We start from the raw sequence: 7,738 nt of genomic DNA on the forward strand, positions 1-7,738 counted from the left end.
GTGCTGAAAGTGACCGTGGATGCCAAACATCTTCAAACGGCAAATATGAGATATTCCCCCAATACCTATACATTTATTTCAGAAGAAAATCAAGTTAGACATTTCAACATAAAACACGTGAAATGTGATGGTGCTGCCTCAAAAAGAACACCTAAGTTCCCTCCTGAAATAATAAAGTTCCTGCTGAAATAATAAAAAATCACTATGAGGTTTCTGGCAATCCACATTCAAACATGTATCACACAAGATAGGGAAAAAAGCAAGATGTATTAATGACCTGGATTTTTACAACTGTTTTAGTTAAAGAAACCAGGACAATAGAAAGCATTAATGAACACACACACATAAAAGCCAGTTTAAAAAAAAAACATTTCTCAATTCTCACTGTAACTGTCTTATTCCCAAAGTCGTACACTAGTAAGGAAAGGCACTGCCAACTGGAAACCCAAGTTGGCCCCATGGAAAGCAATGGGTAATATGCCTTTTAAACAAAAGCAAAGAGAAACATCCATGTGTTCAATTTCATGGACTGTTAAAACCTAATGTCAGAGCTTGAATTTAACCCTAAAAAGCAGGTCATTAGTTGAGAGAAAGTCCACATTAAAGGAGGACTGCTGAGCAGAGTCTATCTGTTCCTCAGTTCAGCTACTTTCCTTTCACTTTTAACAAGTTGTGTGGAATCCACAGGCCTATATTCAGCTTATAAACATAAAATTACATACTCGTTTATCATCCCTGGATTGTAAAAAAGGATGCAATTATTGAGACTACACAAGCTCAGACTCAAATCAGCACAAATATTCAGTTCTCCAACTTCTCCTCAAATTCCCAGAGTCTGTATTGACCTTCTGCTGAAGCAACAACTTATGCTCACATCAACTGGGTTCAAGTCCTGAGTGTAAAAGTCCAACTAAAACAAAGACTAGAGAATGCCCAACAGAACTTTCTTTAAAATTAACTAAAATTAAATTCAGTATTCATTTCCTCAGTTACAGTAGCCATATTTCAAGTGCTAAATAGTCACATGTAGCTGGTGTCTACTATATTGAATGGTGTGGGTCTACGCCAAAGATCCTTCTCTACAATCTATTATTCCTCTAGAGCTTCAAAGGCTTCCGGGGGTGGGTTGGGGGGGCGCGGTAAAAGAATGACAGGAAAACTGCACAGGCAGGACTTCAGTAACTGCCACTTGGCTTACATTCTGAGATTCTGCACAATGTTGCTGTTGCTGTTGCTGGCAGGAGCCTTCCTTCTGGCTGCTGCTGGGTGCACATAGGTCCGTGTGAGGTTTAAAAAGTGGTTTAGAGCAAAAACGACCAAGGCACAAACCTCAGGCCAAAGCAGGACCCTGCTGATACTTAAAACATTACACAAAAAGTTTAACTGGTCAGCTCACCTGAACTACAGCCTAACCACCTGTTTATAAAGTAAAAACATGGTCTAAACAAGGAAGATTTGCATTCACTGCCATAGATAGAGCAACTCTATAGTCAACAAAAAAGTTTCCATAGCTCATTCAAATCAAGGGAGAAAGCCCATGTGCCCAGCTTCCACTGCACAATTTATCAGGAGTTCATTCTGTGAACTTTGAACACCAGATTCACCACCTCACATTTTGTAATGAAGGGTGTGATTAAACTGGAGCATTTCTTTAATATTTACAAATCCTTAACCATTATCTCTTTATAGAATTTTTGGAAAAAGCTGAAGCAACATATGCAAATGTACTTTATCTTAAACAGGCAAACTAAGATCACAGATTTAGTACACTATGTCCTCAGATGGAGTTTTTGAATTGAAAGACTCAAGGTAATAAATGTGATGAACTTGCAGCGGCTCCTCCCAGTATTCTTCCTTACTAGCTGAATACTTTAAACCTGAAGCTAGACCTACCCCTCAGAGAGAAGGTGGGAAAGGGCACACTAGATTGTTTAAGGAAATGCAGCTTTTCAGATGCAAACTGGACATGGGTACTGAACAGACCAAAACTAAAGTCTGCACTCACATTCCGTTGTTCCAAAGTGATCCCAAGATTTTGAAAAAATTCCAGAACTATCTGGAAGAGTTAGTGACAATTTCATAGCAAACTTTTAATGAGAATGAATCACTTTAGGATTTGTTTTCTTAAAAGCACAAACCTAAAGACACATCTAAATGAGCAGGTATCTGTTCTCTATCAGTGTGGCTCACTTATAATCCAAAAGCAATCCGTACACTCTAGAATGTACGGCAAGTGTGTAAGCCACAATCATATTAACTACCTTAATACTTCTGGCTAACTAGCCAAACCAGAGGCAGGGTCCAAACCCACCTGACTTGGCAAAGTTACATTCTTCCTATATGAACCTACTGAAATTGAAACTCAGAGCTATCCTTGAGATATCTACCTATAATCAGTATTGAAGTATGTCCTAATTGAACAGATCACAATTATACTCATCTGGAGAAATGATCAAAATTAAATCAGAGATAAGCAATAAGCCTCAAACTGCATTTTTAAACAAAAAGGGCTGGATTACTTTTGTACTACTAGTTTTTTTTAAAGTCCTTCCCGCCCCCCCCAAATAGCTAAGGCTATAATTACAAGGTCACCAATTAATATTAATATTTGATGGAGTAGATGGTTTAGAAAGTACAACCTGGAGATAGAAAGGAGGAAGATCCAAAAAAGTTATCAAGGCTAATATTGAACAGAAGTCATAAGAGGCATGAAGCCCTCAACAGACAAACCAGCCAACTGTCCACACTAGTTCTAGAAATCACTAGCATACTTACTTTATCTTAAAACCCAAGTGAACAACTGTACATGACATCCCCGCAGACTGACAAACAGAATGACTTCCTCTGAAGAACAGGCGTGGGCGCTATACCATTCAGATCACCTTTCTTTACTACTGGCCTCGCATGAAGGATTTTTTAGTCTGGAATCAAGGCTCCCAGAATGGCAAAACTAAAGAGCAGCTTGGTCACAGTAGGTACTGTGGATCTTTCATGAAATACATCATTAGAATCACGTTCTACTCCTTTAAGAACATGTGTTAATCATCCTGAATGACGATCTAAAGTATATTATGTCTATTACCACGCTCTTTAAATAGATTTTCCCAAATATGATTTAAGCTAATTGATGAACATTCATTACTATGCTTTCAGGTCTGGTCCTGCACTGAATGGTTCCAGACCTGCTAGCTAGGCTCTGAGTATTTGCTTCTGTGTCTTGTAGATTATCTCCATTATCCTCACCAAGCTGCTATCTGTTTTATCTTACAATGGACAGTAGGCTAACAGTTCCCCATCCTCCTAGTCCACTCCCCATTAGACTGGCCTCAACCTCCCACATTACCCACAATCTATTTGTCTCTAATCTTCTGCGGATTAGAAGTATGAGAACTTTGCTTGTTAGAAACATACGAAATAAATGCCAACAGGATCTAATTAAGGGTAGCGATGACTCTCCCGTGACTAGGGCTGTAACGTATGGACTCGGGACAACCTGGCTACCCTTGGCCTTCCTGCTTAGTGTCTGTTTCTCATATGCATGTTATCATAGGTCAAGGAGAAGAGGGTAGGAGAGTCGTCTGAACTAGAAAGAAAACAAGTGAAAACTACAACCAGAAGAGAACAAGAGATATCTGAGAAGACCCTTATATCTTCTCAGGCACTGTTTTAGATACCTTCATACCCTCATCACAGTCATTTACTCTTTCTAATAACCTTAAGAAGTAGGTACTATCAGCTCCATTTTCAGTCAGAAAACCAAGGCTCAGGAGTTAAAGTAATTTGTCCATAAAACCGAGAAACTGACTCTGTAAGCCTTGGTCTCTCTGACTCCGAAACCCAGGGCCTTTCCACTACACAAGATTGCAGCCCAACGCTTGGTCTTGGTTAGCTAAGTTTTTATACTTTATTTCTGGCTCTTTCATTGGAGCCTGACCAGTTCAGGGTTGCTTTCTTTCCCTAACCATCTTCTACAAAGTGAAGCAAAAGTCGCTCAATTGTGTCCGACTCTGTGACCCCACATGGAATTCTCCAGGTCAGAACGCTGGAGTGGGAAGCCTTTCCTTCTCCAGGAAATCTTCCCGACCCAGGAATCAAACTGAGGTCTCCAGCATTGTAGGTGGATTCTTTACCAACTGTGCTATCAGGGAAGATATAAATGGCAACGAATAATCAAACCAAGGCCAAATTAGGCTAGCTCTTCAAGTGTTCACCAGCTCAGCAACAAATACTAATTTCTGAAAGACTGGTCATACCTTCAATTTGTAGAGATTGTGTAAAACTGGTGACAAGTTCCCTCTTTCCAAAAAAACTACATGATCTGTTCCCAGAGACGATGAGCGTGAACATGTGACCCCTTCCCCAGTGCTGTGCTCTATGCTCAAAAGAAAGCGGTGCAAGCACACTTCAGGAAGTGGCTCAGTCCTGTATTACAATCTCCCTCAATTTGTATCAATACGTTAACATGATTTTCTAAACACTGGAGGACAGGGCAAGGAGAAATGAAGACTTCCCACTTCTCGAATTCCATTAAGGAACAGCGTATACTTGTTCCCTGTTACTTTATTGCCTAGTTCAGGGCTTGACACACAGCAAAACATCATTTTACTGTTTAATAAATGAGTAAATGTTACCTGTTCAATAAATACAAGTTACTTGTTGAATAAATGCATAACCTTGCCTGGACTGGTTTTGAAATCTTTTTAGTTCACATTTTCTTGACATACCTTTGTGATACTTAGTGGAAAACATCTACAGATAAAAATGGCTCCTCTACTCCCATCAAAAGACATGCCCCTCTCCAGCCTCTAAAAATGACTCTTGTCCCAAGAATATGAATAAGGCTCCATCTGCCAGACTGCACTAAATACAGATTTTATATGCATTACAGAAACACCTGTATAAAAAAGCTGCTACAAAAAAACGAGGCCTCAGAAGTCCTAAAGTACAAAGCCAAACAAGAATAAGCAGTGCTTTCGGACCTTTAAAAAAGCCACAGTTGAAAATATCTGCAAAATAACTTCTTTGCAGGTCTTTGATCAGGTTATGCAGCTGAACTATTCTGTCACTCAGATTTTCCCTCAATGTGAAGTAACAAGATTTCAGCAACACGTTTGAGGTATTTACAGTATGCAAATGAAAAGGGGACCTTCTGCCATCTTGAAGTAGAAACAACCTTTGTTCTTACTAAAGAGAATTTCTGCTGAAATATACCAAACTATCCCCAAATTCCTACTTAAGAGTTAAAGCACATACCAAGCCTGACAAGCCACAAACAACAGGAAATTACTCTGCACAGTTTCTTGCAAACTATTATTTCATGAACCTTACAGATGTGTGTGTAGAGATTTGACCATTTATGACTAGATACAGCTAAGTTACAACTTTAAAAAGCCAAACTTTGCTGAACACTTAGAATGTGAAATCACTAGAAGGTATAGCTACAAAGTATAAAAACCAAGTTCTAACAGCACTTTCATACTAAAAAAAAAAAGCCCAGAATGGATGTTTCCGAACACCTTACATTAATTAAAATAGACCAATGAACTACTTCAAACTCAACTTTAACATTAAGGGTTTAAGTGGGCACTCATCTTAGAAATGCCAATAGATTTGAACTGTTCTTATTTACTACAACAACTAATTTTACAGCAGAAAAAAAACTTAAGAAACTTTAAAAATAAAATCAGTGTTGGTCTCTGACTTTGATATAAATGTTTGCTAAATGAACTTTTGGTGGAGAAAATTCTATCAATATCTTGTACGGTACTTTTTTTTAAGGCAAACGAAAAAAACATCTTCAAACTATGACACATTTATGAAGCCCACTTTACATTATTTCTTTCATCTCTAGAATATTTGCTTCATTTACTTGTTCACAACTTCCCAAATTTAACTATTTACCTTACACACCCCCTAACGCTAACTTTTTTAAGGGATCAAAACTAGAACAGCTAATGTATTATCAAAATAATAGAAGTGTATTATCTATTTGTCTCAAGGAAAGCACCCTTACAATCAGTGGTGAAGGTTCAATTCATATGAAACCAGAAGAAAAGATGGAATTTTTGAAAAGATGCAATTACTCCAAGCAAGTTCGCGAGATCATTTATTTATTCACAACAAATTTAGCTGTGTCGTGCTAAAACACCACAGTTTAGGATACCCCAAACTGTAACAAACATGACAAGACTGATGGAAAAATGCTACCTCATTTTCGTTTTACCTGGAAACGTCTCTTTTTAAATAAAGGGTTAGTTGACAACAAACCGGCAGTATTTAGCTTTTTCAAGGGTCAAGAGGAAGGAATAACAAAACCAACCTAACTACTGTTTTTTTCTTTTGTTCAGGATCAAAAGGAAACCATTAACCACGAAAGGATTAAGTAAGTAGAAGACAAAAGTACTCAATCCAAGGGCAGTATTCCCCAGGAGAGAAGAAAACAATTAAAGCTGCAGGATTTGAAAACCAAGTTTGAAATACGTTGAAATCAATTAGCTTGCTCTCTAAAGGCGTGTGATTAAAAAAAAAAAAAAAAACTAATAGGCTCCGCTCACAAGAGCAACTTTCACAAGCTAGTGGAGAAGTTATGTGGACGGAGTACCAGCCGTGTGCGTGTTTGTGTGAGAGCACACGCTCGCGATTCTGAACCCCGAGACCAGAATGGTTAACAAAGGTTACAGCACCAGGGAAGTGGTGGGGGGGGGGGAAGTGGAAGCAAAGTCTCGCATGCTCCTAACTCGGGCTTCCCAACAAGTCCCCGAAACCAGAGCCTCGTCCCTGCGGGGTTTGAAAATCACCACCACAAACTACCGAGGGTGACCGCCACGGAGGAGGAGGGGACGGGCCGGGCCACACAGCCGGCCCCCGCCCCGGGCCGCGCGCGCGGGCGGGCGGGCGGGTGGCTCCCAGCGCCGACCCCGTCCCCCCGGCCGCCCCGCCCCGCACTCCCGCACCCCGCGAGCGGCCAGGCGCCTCGCCACACCCCGGCCCCTCGGCCCAGCCAGGTGACGCGGCCGGCCCGCCTCACCGACCCTGAGCCCCACAGAGACACACCCCGGCCCCGAGGCCCCGCCGGGCGCCGCGGCGTTACCTGGACCGAGGCTCCGGGTCCCGCCCCGTCAAGAGCCCGGGGGGGTCCGGGACCTTTGTTCCTTCCTCTTCCGAAAGGGATGGAGGGGCCGGGAGGGGAGAGGGGAATGGGCCGACTGGAGGCGGAACTGAAAACACTCTGGCGGCCGCCCCGCCCCCCCAGCCGGAGCCCGGCCGGCGGCCCCGGCGCGCGGGGAGGGGACGGGAGAGGGGGCGGCGCGGGCCCGGCCGCCGCCCGCGGGGAGGAGGGGATGGGGACGCGCGTCCCGCCGCCGCCTCCGCCGCCCCTCCTCCCCTCGGGCGCGCGCGCCCGCCCGCCTCGCACCCACCCGGGCGGCCCCCGACGGCCGAGCCGTCCTCCCCCGCCGCGCCCGCCGGCCCCACCTCCGCTTCCGCCCTGCGCCCTTCGCCGCCGGCCGCAGCGGCGCGGCGCACCCACCTCCGGGCGGCTCGCTCGGCGCTCGCTGGCTGGTGGCTGGGAGCTGCTCCTCCGCCGCCGCCGCCGCCGCCGCCGCCGCCGCCGCGGCCGCGCGGTAGCCCCGCCTCCCACCCCGGGCCGCGAGCCCCGCCGATTCGCCGGCGCAGCCCCGGGGGGCTGGCACCCTGCCGCCCGTTGATTGGCGCCCCCGGACGCCCGTTAGGGGCGCGA

At 44.1% G+C, this 7,738-nt stretch overlaps 1 protein-coding gene across 3 annotated transcripts in view; it reads right to left on the bottom strand.

The window, feature by feature from the left end:
• Positions 1–7,738, bottom strand: part of SMAD2 (SMAD family member 2) — an 84,587-nt gene extending 76,849 nt beyond the window's left edge. For 2 of the 3 annotated variants that reach the window (XM_018039540.1, XM_018039538.1), the window contains exon 1: positions 7,529–7,738. The gene's annotated coding sequence lies outside the window, so the exon portion shown is untranslated. Of the gene's footprint in view, positions 1–7,090; positions 7,281–7,528 lie in introns of those variants that run through there. The other variant, XM_018039539.1, reaches the window with a different exon arrangement.

Source organism: Capra hircus, chromosome 24, assembly GCF_001704415.2.
Source record: "Capra hircus breed San Clemente chromosome 24, ASM170441v1, whole genome shotgun sequence".
NCBI classification, from domain to species: Eukaryota; Metazoa; Chordata; class Mammalia; order Artiodactyla; family Bovidae; genus Capra; species Capra hircus.